At 34.8% G+C, this 15330-nt stretch overlaps 1 protein-coding gene across 17 annotated transcripts in view; it reads left to right on the top strand.

Annotated features, from left to right (window-relative positions):
- The window catches only part of PLAGL1 (PLAG1 like zinc finger 1), a 153000-nt gene that overhangs the window by 30092 nt on the left and 107578 nt on the right, over positions 1 to 15330 (top strand). For 9 of the 17 annotated variants that reach the window (XM_056818890.1, XM_056818889.1, XM_007484671.3 and 6 more), the window contains exon 2: positions 2046 to 2165. The exons of the other annotated variants lie outside the window; for them this stretch is intronic. The gene's annotated coding sequence lies outside the window, so the exon portion shown is untranslated. The remainder of the gene's footprint in view (positions 1 to 2045; positions 2166 to 15330) is intronic. 17 annotated transcript variants of the gene reach the window in all.

The following is a 15330-nucleotide window of genomic DNA, read 5'->3' as shown; positions in this document are numbered from 1 at the left end:
TTGTCTGTAGCAGCTACACCTTTATATATATATATATATATATATATATATATATATATATATATATATATATATATTCAGCCCTCCTCCCCCTTATTTTTTATCTAGGTTTCTCAAGTTCCAGGTTTAATAGAATTTGTAGACTTAGAAAGATTGCAACCTTCAGGGGATGTTTAGCTTAGAAAAGAGAACAGGAAACATGATCATTGTTGTTACATACTTGCAGAGTTATCATTGTGAAAGAGAAAATAGAATGATTGTGTTCTGCTTGGCCCCAGAAGGCAGAATTCTTGGGTGTTGCAAATGGGCAAATGTAAGCCTGATATAAGGAAAAACTTCTTAACAATTCAAGTTATGTAAAAGAGTAAAGGGCTACTTAGAAGTGGTAGAGGATTCCTTCTCATTTAAGGTTTCAGAAATGACATGAGAAACGATTCATATTCAAGATTCATATTCATATTCAAGTGGGGGACCACTGAAGAGTTTTCCAAATCTGAAATTCTATGATTCTCTGATCTCCAAGGTTATAAAATCTAAGCTTATCCTAGTCACCTGTCTCTCCTTTGTTTAGTTTTCACCACTTCACTTTGGTCAATCTTGTTCATTTTTGGTTTGTTCCTGTGTCTGCTTCCTTGATTTGAACATTTGACATCTCTATTACCTGATACCTAACCCATAACTTCACACTGTTGTTTAAAGTAATTTCTGAACACCAAATTGCTACCACAACTACCCTTGCCACTTATTCCCTTGCCTCTTAAGTACTTTTGCCCCATTAGAACACACAAACTTTTCAGTTTCAAAATTTTACCAGAATAATAATCCTCTTTTGGTGAATTACTATCACTAATTAAGTAATTACAGATTAATGAGTACAGTGGTTTTATTTCTCTTTGAGTATAATATCATGAATTTAAATTTAAAGCAAGAATTCTAGGTGTGTCCATTTCTAAGGCTTGTTATATTGGCTAAATTCCAAGCCTCTTTTGTGCCAAATCTCATTCTCTTATATCTTCTTTTCAGCCTCTGCTTTCCATAGCTCTTAGGCTTTCTGGCTTTCTTTCACTAAATAGACCTCTAAACTTTTTAGCTGAAATGAAACTTCATACTGGCTGAAACAGTAAGGAGTGGGGGAATATAGGAGTAACAAAACAGAATTGGTTAAAGTATCAAGTGTATAAGATTCAGTTTACAAAGGACAGGATAGAGACTGAAATTTTTCCCAACTCTGTTCTCCTTGTGTGGGTCTACTTTTCAGCCTATATGGCTAAGCATGTCTAGCTGTTAGCAGCCTAGGTAGCCCACAAATGTACTTGGCATAGAGTCATGATATTTTGTGTTTGAAAGTATACCTCTTAACAAAACCACTCATCATCATCTGTTTTTTTTCCTTTTCTCTTTTCTCATTCTCTGGAGAATGAAATGGAGGAGACTATCCAAGGCAGACCCCAAACTTAGACATGGCAATACTTCTAAGTCTATGACTGGGGTATCTTGGGTATCTTGGAATAAGGACATAGCATGCGGCTTTGCACAGAACCAAGCAGTTAGATATATTTTAAGAGGCCTGTTTTTTCAAATGGAGAAGAGCTGTGGGGAGGAAGGGGGTGTTATAGGGCTGGCTAATTATATTACTTACCATGCTGGAATTTCCTATCTGGAGGGAAAAGCCTTATTTGTATCTCATTCTGTTGGAGGAGCTGTCCGTGGTGCTTATGTCAGATACTGGCCTTCATCCACACCTTTTACTGAGGGCTTGGATCTCCTGTGACTGACCTGGTTCAACTATCCTAAGAATAGTAATGCATTTGGAAGAAGAAGAAAATGTAATCCAATTTGGAGCAATCATATCAATATCTGAGAGCATGATGTATCTCAGATTCAAAACACTTCTGTAGTTCATCATAATTAGATAAAGGAATTTCAGCTATGTAAACTAAAGATTTGGAATCCAGGAAATAAATTTTATGCTTAAAAAAATGAGGGCACTGATTTTAAGCCAAATTCAAGTTGCTATCTTAAAGTCTTATTCTTATATACTTCAGGGAGAAACTGGGTTTGTGAATTCATCCTGGAGTTATTGATGGCTTAGGTGTTTTAAGATGGAGACAACCATGCCATAGAGTAAGAATCAAAAAATGGAACCTTTACACAAGAACTTTAAGGTAAGGTGTGGAAATGTTCTTCCCAAGTAAGTAGTCTGATCTAGGAACTTGAATTTTTTCCAGGAGATAAGTTTTACCCCATTTAATTCACAAATGCTATCTCAGAAACCTTGAATTTTTTAAAAAAGAATCTCAGATATTCCAGTAATAATTTTTAAGCATTATCACTTTCACTAACAGAGAGGACTGTGTTTTTATAGCTAGACAGACAGACAAACTTTAAAGATTATGTGGGAAGAAGATTATTTGGGGAGTTTGTATCCAAAGAGACTAATAGAAATGAAGGTATATCCATATATATTTGATATAGGTAGAACTGGACACCTCAGTTAATATAATAATGCCAGATCACATAAAAAAGTGTTTTACAGCCTATAAAAGTAATATTTTATGCCACCCTTTGTGGCTAGGTAGTACAACTATTGTACCCATTTTATAGATTGAGAAATTGAGTCAGAGAGCTAAAGTCACTTGTTCATAGTTGGGACAGTTGAGTTGTAACTGGCAGAGCTTGAACTCGAAGTTTTTTAATGGACAAAACTTGCCAAAATTGTAAAAAGACTTCAGATTTCTAAATTCTATTTTTGTTATGGACTCAATTAGATGCTATAAATCTTAACCAGGGAGAAAATAATAATTAAACATTTTAAATGAAATGCAATTAGGGTACTAATTTAAATTGGTGAAAAAAATTTATATTCTGCCCTTTTCCTTTTTATCTCAATTCCAATTAACTACTTGCATATTCCATGGTGCACAAGCATAAATCCATACACAGATTAGTAAATGTTCTTATGTGATATTTTATGGCTTTAAAGCTCTTGACATACATTTTCTCATTTCCTCCCAAGAACAACTTTGTTAAACAGATAATGTGAGTATTATTATTCCTAGCATATAGGAAACTAAAAGATCAATTTCAAGTCAAGGGACTTGCTTGAAGAGAGAAGCTAGGATTTGAACCAAGAACTTTTGATTTTTTGTTCAGGATTCTTTCTGTTATATTATTCTACCTTTTTTGGTTGGAGGGTGGGGTGAGGGGATAACTACCAAAGCTTGTATAAAGCATATTAACTTTGCTAACAGCCACTAAACCACATTCAATAAGCTTGAATGATTTTTGAGTGAGGATGGGGCACCTGGGTGTTGCAGTGAGCACTGATGCTGGAGTCAGGAAGACTGATTTTACATCCAGCCTCAAACACTTACTATGTGATCAAAGGACCTAACCTCTGTGTGCATCAGTTTGCTCAGCTGTAAGATATGGTTAATTGTCATACCTACATTTTAGGGTTCTTGTGAGGATCAAATGAGATAATATTTGTATAATAATAGCACAGAGCCTGGCACATAGTAGGTGCTACATAAAAATTATTATTATTTTTGCTACGTGTGTACTTTTGGTGGGAGGAAAATGGTTTAAAGGTACTTGAGGTACTTATTTGTTAGATTTTTGTGACTCTTAACCAGCCCTTCTGATGTTATACATACATCCACACACTTAAATGATTTTGTGTATACTCTTATCAGTGGAGACTTTATCCATTAAGTAACATCTCCATAAGGGCATTAATAAATACTGCTGTTATTTAATAGCATATATTAACTGAAATTAGGAAGTATGTCAGAGAGGAGATGTGTAGTGTAGAAATAACTGACAAATATCTAGTTTTCCTTGTGAGAACAGGTAGGACCCTATTAATTGCAATAATATGGAGAAAAAACCCAGGTAACTAAGAATAAGATTTCAATTCTTTCCTCCTCCACTAGAATGAAAGAAGTGAGGAAAAAATATGAGTATTATGAATTTCATGTCATAAATTAAAGTATTTGGTAAATAGCTCAAATTTTTAAAAATCTGGTCATAATTTCCTATTGGAAAGACAAAACGTGTTATAGACTTTTGTGACTGTTTTAAACCAATAAAACATAAAATTAATGGATGTGGCTAAAATGTAATTAGTACCAAATGAAGCTTGAAAAGTTAAGGATTCTTTCAGTTTTGATAAGTCAAAAAGATTGAGTAAGAACTGACTGAAACTAACTCTTCATTTGCTGTTTGAAGCTTTAAATTTGAGACCTTAAATAAAGCCATTTCCAATGCAGGAAATTGAAATGTAGACACAGTTAATTAAGTGTACCTGGAAGTCAATTCCATTCGCAATTACACAGCTATGTTCCTATTTAAAATGCTTGTCAATCTATCACATATTAGGAAGCTGGCATAGAATAGCGGGGAAAATCCCTTGCACTATAGTTTGAGATCCTAGATTCAAATCTCTGACACTATTTTTTATGCCTTTGGGCAAATCATTTAACCTTTCTTAAACAAACTTATTAAAATCCATAGAATGAGAGGATTGGTGTATTTGAACTCTGGGATTTTTTCCAGTTCTAAATTTATGGTCTTATGAGACCAGTTCTAAGGTTATTATCTAGATTTGTGATAGTTTTATGATTTTATAGTTTTATAAAGCAAAGAACTAAGGAAATTGTGAGATTCTATCTAGTTCAGGCTAAAAATACAGTATACAGTACCTCTATGTACATCAAGAGCTCTGGAGTAAAATTAATTCCTACCATTAATATCCTATTTCATTATCTCATAGCTCCAATAATCAGCTATTTCTTATTACTGTTACCCAATTTCTTCCTCATAAACACCCATTTCTTCCTTTTTCTGTTTTATTTGTAGCTAAAAAAAAGATGGTCATCATCTCTGGAGGGACTCATCCTTTACATATTCATCTTCTTTCTATAGCAAATGTATTCCTGAAAAATTGTGTGCAAATACTTTTGTGTGTGTGTGTGAATCAAACCATATTCTTATATACCATTTGAAGGATTCTTACTGTAAAACTTTTTGTAAAGAGATTAAAATGTTTTTAATGTGAATAATCATTTCTTGTTCATACTGAAGTCCTTCCCTAGATTCTTGATATAAACTTGGGCAGATTCTATCAACCTTGAAAGGCTTGAAGAACAGGACAGTGACAGACAGTTGTATCTATTATCTGAGGACAGGCCTAACTAAATTCAGAGATCTGTTTTAACCTGAATTGGCTATGATTGATATCTCTATCATCTCTTTCATCTCTCTCCTCTCTTTTTCTTTTTTTATTCTCTTTGATTATATTATATGCTAAGGGCAGGGAGGGTATTGGAATCTGCATTGGTATAGAGCTTTCCCACACTGATGAAATTACAAGATTTTCTTTGAAGTATTGAAAACTCAGTTCCTAATTTTTCTGTTTACAAATCTGGGATTTTCATTTAAGTCAAGATATGCTTTTTATATTTGAAGTATATTAGATATTCCATCACTTCTCTCTAGAGTATGCAGTCCCTGATTCATTAATTTCTTCTCATAGACCTTTCCCCCTCAGGCATTTCATTATATGCATTGCTTTCTGCCCAAGTCTCCATACCATCTTTAATGATCTGTATTTTAATGGAAACCTCAACATATTGTTGACTTTTATCATTGCCATTTCTATGATTTTGTCTTACATACTTTTCTTGTGCTGCACCTTCATGGCTGATTCTCTAGATTCATGAGGTTATGAATAGTCACAAGGACTCCTTATGATATAGTGAACACAAAGAAGGATGTGTTTACTTCTTGGGAAGACATATCAATGAGAACATTAGAAGTTGCCTAGGGCATTCAGATTCAGTTCCAGTCTCAACCTTTAGACTTAATTCTATCTGGAAAGTTTCTAGTATGACAATCTGAATAAGCTTAGAGAAAAAAGAAACGATGTTCTTGGAAATGAACAAAAACAAAGGTCAAAGTAAATGGTGGTAAAGCATGTCCACACAGCCTATAGGTTTTTCCAAGCCCCACAGGATTTGTTTCTCCACAACTTGATCATATCTTTCAAATGTGGCAAGATATGCACATAACCCTCCCACACATCAACTTGGAAACTTATTTCAGTGGTTAAAAGAATCCGTAATTGTGTCATTCAGAAAACATAGGTTCTCATTTAAAATAAATAAGATGAGAATTCAACTATCTCTTCCTATTTAGTTCTTGTTTTTCATTCCCTTAGTGAGAGTTCACATTTTTGTTTTCTCATATCTAAAATGAGAACTTCTTGCTTTTAGACTCAATTTTAAGGCATTTCATCCTATAGCCCTATGAATCTTAGTTAATCACCTATATGATTATGATATTTCCCTGCTCAGAAATCCCCAATGACTTATTTTTTCTTAGGAAATAAGTGTCAGTTCCCTTAGCTTTTTCTTTGAGGCTTAGCCCAGTGTGACTCTATCCTACTTTTTCAGCTTTATTTCTCATTATTACTAAAAAAAAATCTGTTATAGCCAATTTAAAATACTGTACATTCTCTTACTGCCTATTTTACCCTCCTGCCTACATAATTTTGTGCATGGCATTTTCTCCTTAGATTGCCATTCCATCTATCTTCACTTATAAAATATTCAATATATCCATCTTTTAAGGCATAGATCAAATGCCATTTCCTCTTTGAACCTTGATTCATTACCTCAGTCAGAAATGATCCTTCTCTTTTCTGCTCATAGTTTGTGCCTATAGCACCTCTCATATTGGTTTGCATCATGTCTTTTGTATGTCCATTATTCGCACTATTAGATTCTAAGTTAATTGAGAACAGGGATCGTTGTTTTATGTTCAACCTTTCATTTTGAATGATGCCATACCTTGAGTAGGTGCACAGTTAATTGTTGCACACTTAAAAATAAATAAACCATGGAGAATATCTGTGGTAATGCTTTTTGCTTCTGTTGCAAAAGATCCATGCCATTGTGTCTACTCTTGTGATTATGCAAATTGTCATAGACTTACTTACTTGTAGCTTCTTGCTTGTTTTGAATTTTTCTTCCAATTTAAGCCATATGAATAACTGAGTGAGACTATTCTAAATTTAGGCTATCAAAACTAAGACTTTAAAACAGATTTCTTCTACTGATTTTTTTTATTAAAAAAAATTCTAGTTGCCTCAGAATATTTCACATTGTCTAATTTTGAAAAGTTAAAAATGTTTTTCCTAAAGAGGAAAACATTGGATTCCCCTAATATCCTGATCTAAACCATCTGGTAAATTAATACAATTTAAAGAAGAAAATTTTACAGATATATAGTGATTGTTTTTTCATTATGAAAATTTCCAAAATACTTTCTGTAAGTAAATATTGCTCAGATTTTCAGGGAGTACTTTCAAGATCCTACATTTTCCCTCAGATCTTTTCTTCAGGAGGAAAAAAAAGCTAAAGAATTGGGTTATAATTTTCTATTTCTTTTCTTTTACATGTGACATTAAACACCAATACTGAAGCCTGTGTTCTTTTCTAGTGAATTTTAAAGGGTTTGTAGGAATAACAGAAATAAAAATAACTCATGGAAGTTAAATCTTTCTTTTTCATCAAATTGATTATTTTTAGTTTATTTTAAACAATGAGTCTTTCCAGATTTTCAGTATCCTTTTAAAAGAAATTGCTTTGTACTGGGCCCTCTTCAACAACAACAAAAAAAGCAAATGCATCACAGTAATCAAAGTAATAAAAATAAATAACTCAGTTATCTCTTATAAAAATTAAGTAGATGAAGCTATCTGCTTGCCTATTCTCTATTTCTACTGTTGGCACCTCAGTTAAGTCTTAATCTCTCTTTTTTTAAAATATATATTCATGAATCCATGTTCTCATTATGTAGGTGGCTGTTTTTTTCTCCTAGGATAGGTCAGAATTATTCTATACTTTGTAATTTCCTGTGATTCTTAGTTTATAATCTATATTACATTGTTGTTAATAATTTCCTCATAGAAGATTGCATGAAGACTTTCCTCTAGATCTTAAAAAATGTTATTGATACTAGTGTAGCAGAGGTTCCTGGTGCTACTCTCCCAAACATTATTCACACTGTCAGGTGGAGTCCTTAGATGCTGGCTTCTCAGACTTCTAGAATAATCCATTCCTGATGGTTGGAGAAAGAGAATGTATATTCTAATGCCATAGCTTAAAGTACCCACCAGTGTGTTTGCTTCAATGATTATCAGTCAATATTAATTTGCTAGTCAAATTTATTTAGCTTTTATCAATGAGTATTTTGTAAGGTGCTATAAAATGTTCTCAGACCTGGAGGCTAAACTCTGTAGCAAGTACACACAGAGTCCATGGGAAAGAACATTCAAGCTTAGAAAGCCAAGGGGTAATTCACAGCTCTTGGTTGCTCAAAATTCTTTTTTTTTTTTTTGTGGAGCTTTCATAAAGTTCCCAATATAGATATAATGTAGCTTTCTTCTAGGTACTTTCTAGGTTCCTAAAGCTGCTTTTCCTCAGTCTGTTTAGTTTGTCTTTGACTCCTGATGCAGACAGACACTGTCACTGGGCACTGTTGTTCCTGGAATAAGAAGTCCAGATCTTTGACCTTCCATAATTCAAGTGGTTATTCTAATGGTGAAGGTATGGGTAAGAAGGAGACCAAGGCTCCCTCTTCCCCCAAGTGATTCCTTCATAGGAATTTAGCTGGAATTTCTTTTTCCTCTCACTACTAGAATAAGCTAGATTCTAAACTGGCTTGTTCATTTATAGAAGACCCATAGGGTATGGCAGGTTACATATCAGATTAATGCTTTTGGTTGATTTATTGATTCAGTAGAAATATTCTCACTTGATAAAAGCATCGATCCTAGAGTATCTTGTTAGGTACTTTATAAAACCCCTCACTCCTACCTTATACCAGTACAACATTTTGGTTGTCCATCTGCTATCTCTTGATATATATGAATGGTCTAGCTCCTCTTCTGGACATATGCCCATAATAACATCTTTTTTTGTCATTCCTTGTGTATAACTCATGAATGGTAACATCCTTAGGAAGTCTGTATGTTGTCGTTATTATTGTTTAGGCATTTTTCAGCTGGGGCCAACTCTCTGTGACCCCATTTGGAGTCTTCTGGTAGAGGCACTAGAATGATATGCCATTTCCTTCACCAGCTCATTTTACAGATAGGGAAATTAGTGACTTGCCCAGGCTCACATAGCTAATAAATGTCTGAGGCTGAATTTAAACTCAGAAAGATAAATCTGCCTGACACCAGGCCTGGGGTCTATCGTATCACCTAGCTGTATATACATACCATGAATATTTCCATTGTTTTTTGTCATCTATTTTGATTGTCCTGTGACTGTGTGGTTTCATTATTTGTGGTCATGTAGCATCACCAGGAAAATATTGTTATTAAAATAAAATAGATATTGGTGGCAAGGAGCACCTTGGGATTATATAGAGGTGTCAAACTCCCAGTCTGTCAGGTAGCCCTCAGCACTCCTCAAAGAGCCCATACCAGATTAAAATGTAATTGGCAAATGTTTAACAAAATAAATTAAAATACAATAAAACATAGATAATGTTAATTTGTCATCTTCCAGGTCCGTATGTGCTCTTTGTGTTTGACAACATCAGTCTATAGCCATGGTGGCGAACCTGTAGCACGTGTGCCAGAGGAGGCATTCAGAGTCCTCTCTATGGGCATGTGCCATCTCTCTAGCACAGTTTGCCAGATTTCATTACTAGAAAGTCAGAGAGATGCTGGACCAGTCTGCTCCCCTCCCTCTCCCTATGTGCACCTGAGGACATTTCTTACATTAGTTGTCTCTCTAAAAGGTTCACCATCATTGGTCTTTAGTGATGCGCAAGTTCTCAAGTACAATTTAGCTTGTTATCTTTCTCCTTCTCTTTCAATTCTTGTGACTGTCCATCTATAATGTCTGCCTAAGGTATATGTTCTATCAGACTAAGTCATTGGGCAGTCACTTGATTCACTTGATTAATTTTTCTTGAATGACTGTGGATCTCACTGAAGAGGCACTGTAGTATGCTTGAGTTTGATCTATTTGTAATATTATTTACAAACAGGAGTATCTGAATTCTCTTCCACCTTGACTTTGCCTGTAATATCCTACATTGTACTGGCAAACATCTGTGGAGAGCACATGCCTTTCATTTTTATGCCTTCTTTGTATTGATAATCAGTGAATTCATAAATAAAATTATATCTGATTCCATCTATTAAGGAATTTTGTATGAGCCTAATATTTGCATGAGATACATTTGTGTGAAAAGAGGCTTTTAGGATATATTTTGCTTTATCAAGCCAAAAGATTTTCATAATTTATTTTCTTTTTGTATTCATTAAGCAACAAACAATAGGATCTTGTATTTTATAGGCTTTTTAGTCAATTGTATAATTATTACAATATGGTCTTCTATAGTCAGACTTTTTGTATTTCACTTGGTTCTTTGCTTAGATGTAGAAGACACCCTGGAGGTTATATAGCTCAGTTTCCTGACTTTACAGATAAGAAAATTGAGTGCCAAGGAGATTACAAGATTTGTCAAAGTCATACAGGTAATAAATAGCAAGAAGCAGATTCCAACCCAGGTCCTTTGATCCAAAATTGAATTATCCTCTTGTTACAACAGGCATATCAAAGTTCCTACAGTGTATATGCAAATAATTCTTATGAATAATTTATTAAGTTTAGAAAGTAAGTCCAAGGGAAGTAATTTCTTAAGATGCCCTATTGACATTACATGTTTTGGGAGTGGGGTAGGTTTAAAAACACCTATATTATTTTCCATTCTTATGTAATACTTCCCTCTTTTAGATTCTCTCTTAAGGATCTTAGGGATCCCTAAGTACCTTTAAAATTGTGACACCCGCAGGTGACTACTACTGTTTGGATTTAGCAAGTACAGCTCCTTTTCCTGATTTCATCTTATGTCATTTTTATTTCCTCATCCAGTACATACTAAATTATTGAGTCCAGATGTGACAGTTCCATTGTCATCAATGATGATGATAGAGCTTGACAAAACACTACCGGCACATCTGTTTCATGTCTATTCATTGTCTTACAGTTTTATCTATAAATATTTTCAGGATAATATGCCTTAGTTGGGTCTCCCAAGCCTTCTCTAAGTTTGTTTTCCCCTCTGTTGCTTTATGCTTTTTTAAAAAAAGTCCCTACCCATAAAGTTAGTAACTGATGCCATCATCTACATCTGGAATGTTTTACAAATAACTATATTTACATCATAAACCAGTATTGCCCATTGAATGTCATGACTTTTTGTTTGGCAAGAAGATCATGTTTGCTGACTGAGGTGATTTTTTTTGGCTCTTTGAGTTTCCTTGAGGCAGCTATTTTATATCAGTAAAACTTCCCTAATAAAAAGTGATCACCAGAGTCAATAGCTTTACTTTTATCTAATTCCAGTTTTCAGAGGCAATCACTTGTTTGAATGCATTGAGTTGTTTTATTATGATTGTTGTTGAGTTGTTTCAATTCATGCCCAACTCTTTGTGATCTCATTTTGGGATTTTCTTGGTAAAGATACTAGAGTGGTTTGCCATGTCCTTCTCCAGCTCATTTTACCAATGGGAAACTGTAGCAAACAAGTGCAAGTGACTTGCTGAGGATCACTCAAACTAGTAAGTATTTGAGGCTAGATTTGAACACATGAAGATGAGTCTTCTGATTCCGAGCCCAGTGCTCTATCTATAGCACTTCTTAGATGCCCTGCATTGGGTTGCAGCTATTGTAATTGCATGTAGTACCTTGAATTAGTCTTTTTTCCCCTTCTTTATTTCATCTAGTACTGATTTTGATTTTTGACCAGAGAGTAATGGCATATAGTTGTTTCTGAAATTATTCCCATGACATTTCTATGTCAAGATCTAGCAAATTTCATCTTTTATAATGGAATCTAAAGTTAGCTATATCCAGTGCCTTCTACCCTTTTCTCAGTCCCCATCATCCTTGACCTCTCTTCAGCCTTTGACAAAGTCAATTGCTTTCTTCTCCTTGATACTCTCCTCTCCATGTTTTAATAATGCTATTCTCTTGATTCTTCTCCTACCCGTCTGATTATTCCATTTTCAATCTCCTTTTCTAGATCTTTATTTTGCTTGTACCTAATAACTAAGGGTGTCCCTCAAGACTCTGTCTTGGACATTCTTCTCTTCTTTCTCTATAAAACTTTTCTTGGTTATCTTATCAGCTGCCATTGATTCAATTATCCTCTCTATGCAGACAATTCTGAGATCTATATATTTATCTCTATCTCTTTCCTGATATCCAGTTTCACATCTATAACAACCCTCTTGAAATATTGAACAGGATTTCCTGTAGACATCTTAAACTCAGTATATACAAAACTGAACTCATTATCTTTTCCTAAAAATCCTCCTATCTCTCTTTATTTTTCTGTTACTGTCAAGAGTTCTGGGTTCCAGTAACCCAGGCGTCATCCTTGTCTCTTCATTCTTCCTCCCACCCCCATAGCTGATCTTCTGCTAAGTCCTGTAGATTTTACCTATTTGCTATAAACTGCTGGTTGATTTCCATCTCACAAGGCTCTCTATTCCAGTCCATTCTCCTCTCAACTGTGTTTCCTTAAATGCAGATCTGACCCCTTCACTACCTATCCAGTAAACTCCCGTGGCTCCCTATAGCCTCTAGGATCAAATACAAAACTCTCGGTTTTGTTTTGAAATCCCTCCATGATTCAGCCTCTTCTTCCCTTTCTATCCTCCTATCCATGTACTCTGTGATTTAGCAACACTGGCTTCCTTGCTCTTCCTCCTAGGAGTTACTACATCTCCCAAGGCAATGGATTTTCCCTGGCTGCATCTCATGCTTGAAACTCTTTTCCTCTTCATTTTCCTGGCTTCCTTCAAATCTCAGGACACTAAAGAGAAAAAAAAATAGGAAAAAACCCCAGCAAAATTAGATCAAGTGGACATACAGAAGATGTAAGATGGAGGTAACACCATTATGAAGATGTTGAGGACTCAGTTCCAAAGATATCTGAAGGAGTAGATACAAAGAAGTGGAAAAATCTTTGAACCTTATTAATTTTAAAAGTGCAAAAGAGAATATCAATTACTATCACCTTACTATGACAACTTTCTGAGATACACACACATATCCTTTTTGGGATAGTCCATTTATTTTTTTTAAATCTTATCTTCTGACTTAGAATTAATACTAAGTATTGGTTCAAGGCAGAAGGGCATTAAGGGCTATCCAATGGTGGTTAAGTGACTTTGCCAGGGTGACAATATCTTGGAAATATCAGAGACCAGTTTTGAACCTAGGACTTTCTGTCTCCAGGCCTGCCTCTCTAGTCACTGAGCCACGCAACTGTCCCTATTTGTACATTCTTGTTAAAGGTTATTAGCAAGGAGACAGGTTTTTACAAGCAATATTGCATAAAAGAACACATTTTTACTGTAGCATGATTGATGAAAGATGTAACAAATATAAGTTCTCTGTGATTATTGCTGGTGGGTTTTTTTTTTTTTTTAAATTTTAATATTATTTTATTTGGTCGTTTTCATACATTATTCATTGGAAACAAAGATCGTTTTCTTTTCCTCCCCTCCCCCCCCCCCCCCCCCCCGCCTTTCCCTCTCCCATAGCCGACGCATGATTCCACTGGTTATCACATGTGTTCTTGACTCGAACCCATTTCCCTGTTGTTGGAGTTTGCATTATAGTGTTCATTTAGAGTCTCTCCTCAGTCTTATCTCCTCCAACCCTGTGGTCGAGCAGTTGCTTTTCAGCGGTGTTTTTACTCCCACAGTTTATCCTCTGCTTGTGGGTAGTATTTTTTTTTTTAGATCCCTGCAGATTGTTCAGGGAAATTGCATTGATACTTATGGAGAAGTCCATCACCTTCGATTGTACCACAATGTATCAGTCTCTGTGTATAATGTTTTCCTGGTTCTGCTCCTTTCGCTCTGCATCACTTCCTGGAGGTTGTTCCAGTTCACATGGAATTCCTCCACTTTATTATTCCTTTTAGCACAATAATATTCCATCACCAACATATACCACAATTTGTTTAGCCATTCCCCAATTGAGGGGCATCCCCTCATTTTCCAATTTTTGGCCACCACAAAGAGCGCAGCTATGAATATTTTTGTACAAGTCTTTTTGTCCATTATCTCTTTGGGGTACAAGCGCTGGTGGGTTTTTTTTAAGCATTTGATTTAGTTGAGCAAAATGTCTCTCATTACAAGGTATCTCTCAAGAATATATAAAAATAGTCTGAATCTCTTAAAATATATGAGAATGGGAATAAACTTAATAAACCCTTTTATCTTTATGCTCTGACCAGAAATAGTATATGGATATACATGCTCACCAAACATGTCTACCACTTTCACAGAGGTGACCCATTGTAAAGTATAAGTCAAAAAGGGATTTATTATAGACATTGTGGTTCTTTAGATGTTCCTCTTTATGGATCTCATTGTGCTAATGGCATCAAGCCCTGGAACATTACAAAGTCTTTTGGGAAAAGTCCATAATGGTACAAAAAGTTTTTAGCCTTAATATAAATCTGTATAGGAAATCATAGACAAAAGAAAAACTAAGTAGATGATTTATATGGGCAACTTATTAATAAGCTCATTCATCAGTCTATACAAACACATTTATATGTGTGTGTAGGTGTTTGTATAAGTCCATTTGGAGACACTGCAAATGGACAAAAATTGGGCCCAAATGAAATAGGAGGACAACAGGCCTTGATTCTGGAAATTGCAAAGTTTAGTGGCTCCATACTTTTCCTTGAAACAAAATCTTATCTTTCAAAAAATTAATATTCTGGAGTTTTATAGCTACAAATCATGGATTGCTGTAATTTGCAGATGAAAAATTAATGTCTTTCAGAGGGCAATTAAAGTTATATGATGTTTGTGAACAAGTTGCAACACAAAACAAGTAAAAAATTATGAGCAAGAATTACAATGAAGGATGTCATCAAAGATATGCTTTGTCATAGTAATAATAATAATAATAACTAGCACTTACATGATGCTTTAAGATTTGCAAAGTGCTTAGAAATTCCTCACAATAACTCTATAAACAGGTGCTATTATTATCCTCCTTTTAGAGTTGAGGAGATTAATGCAATTTAACTGACCTGCCTAGGGTTACAAACTAGTGTCTGAGGGTGAATTTGAACTCAGGTCTTCCAGACTTTCAGTCCAGCATGCTATATACTGTACCACCTAAAGAAGTTGGGATGACCAATGTGTAGCCTGTATACTCTACTATTATTGTAATGTTCGGAGAAAGTAAGGAAGGACCCTAGCACATAGAG

Source organism: Monodelphis domestica, chromosome 2, assembly GCF_027887165.1.
Source record: "Monodelphis domestica isolate mMonDom1 chromosome 2, mMonDom1.pri, whole genome shotgun sequence".
NCBI classification, from domain to species: domain Eukaryota; kingdom Metazoa; phylum Chordata; class Mammalia; order Didelphimorphia; family Didelphidae; genus Monodelphis; species Monodelphis domestica.
Note: the sequence above shows the minus strand (reverse complement) of the source record. Positions and strands in the feature narration are given on the sequence as shown.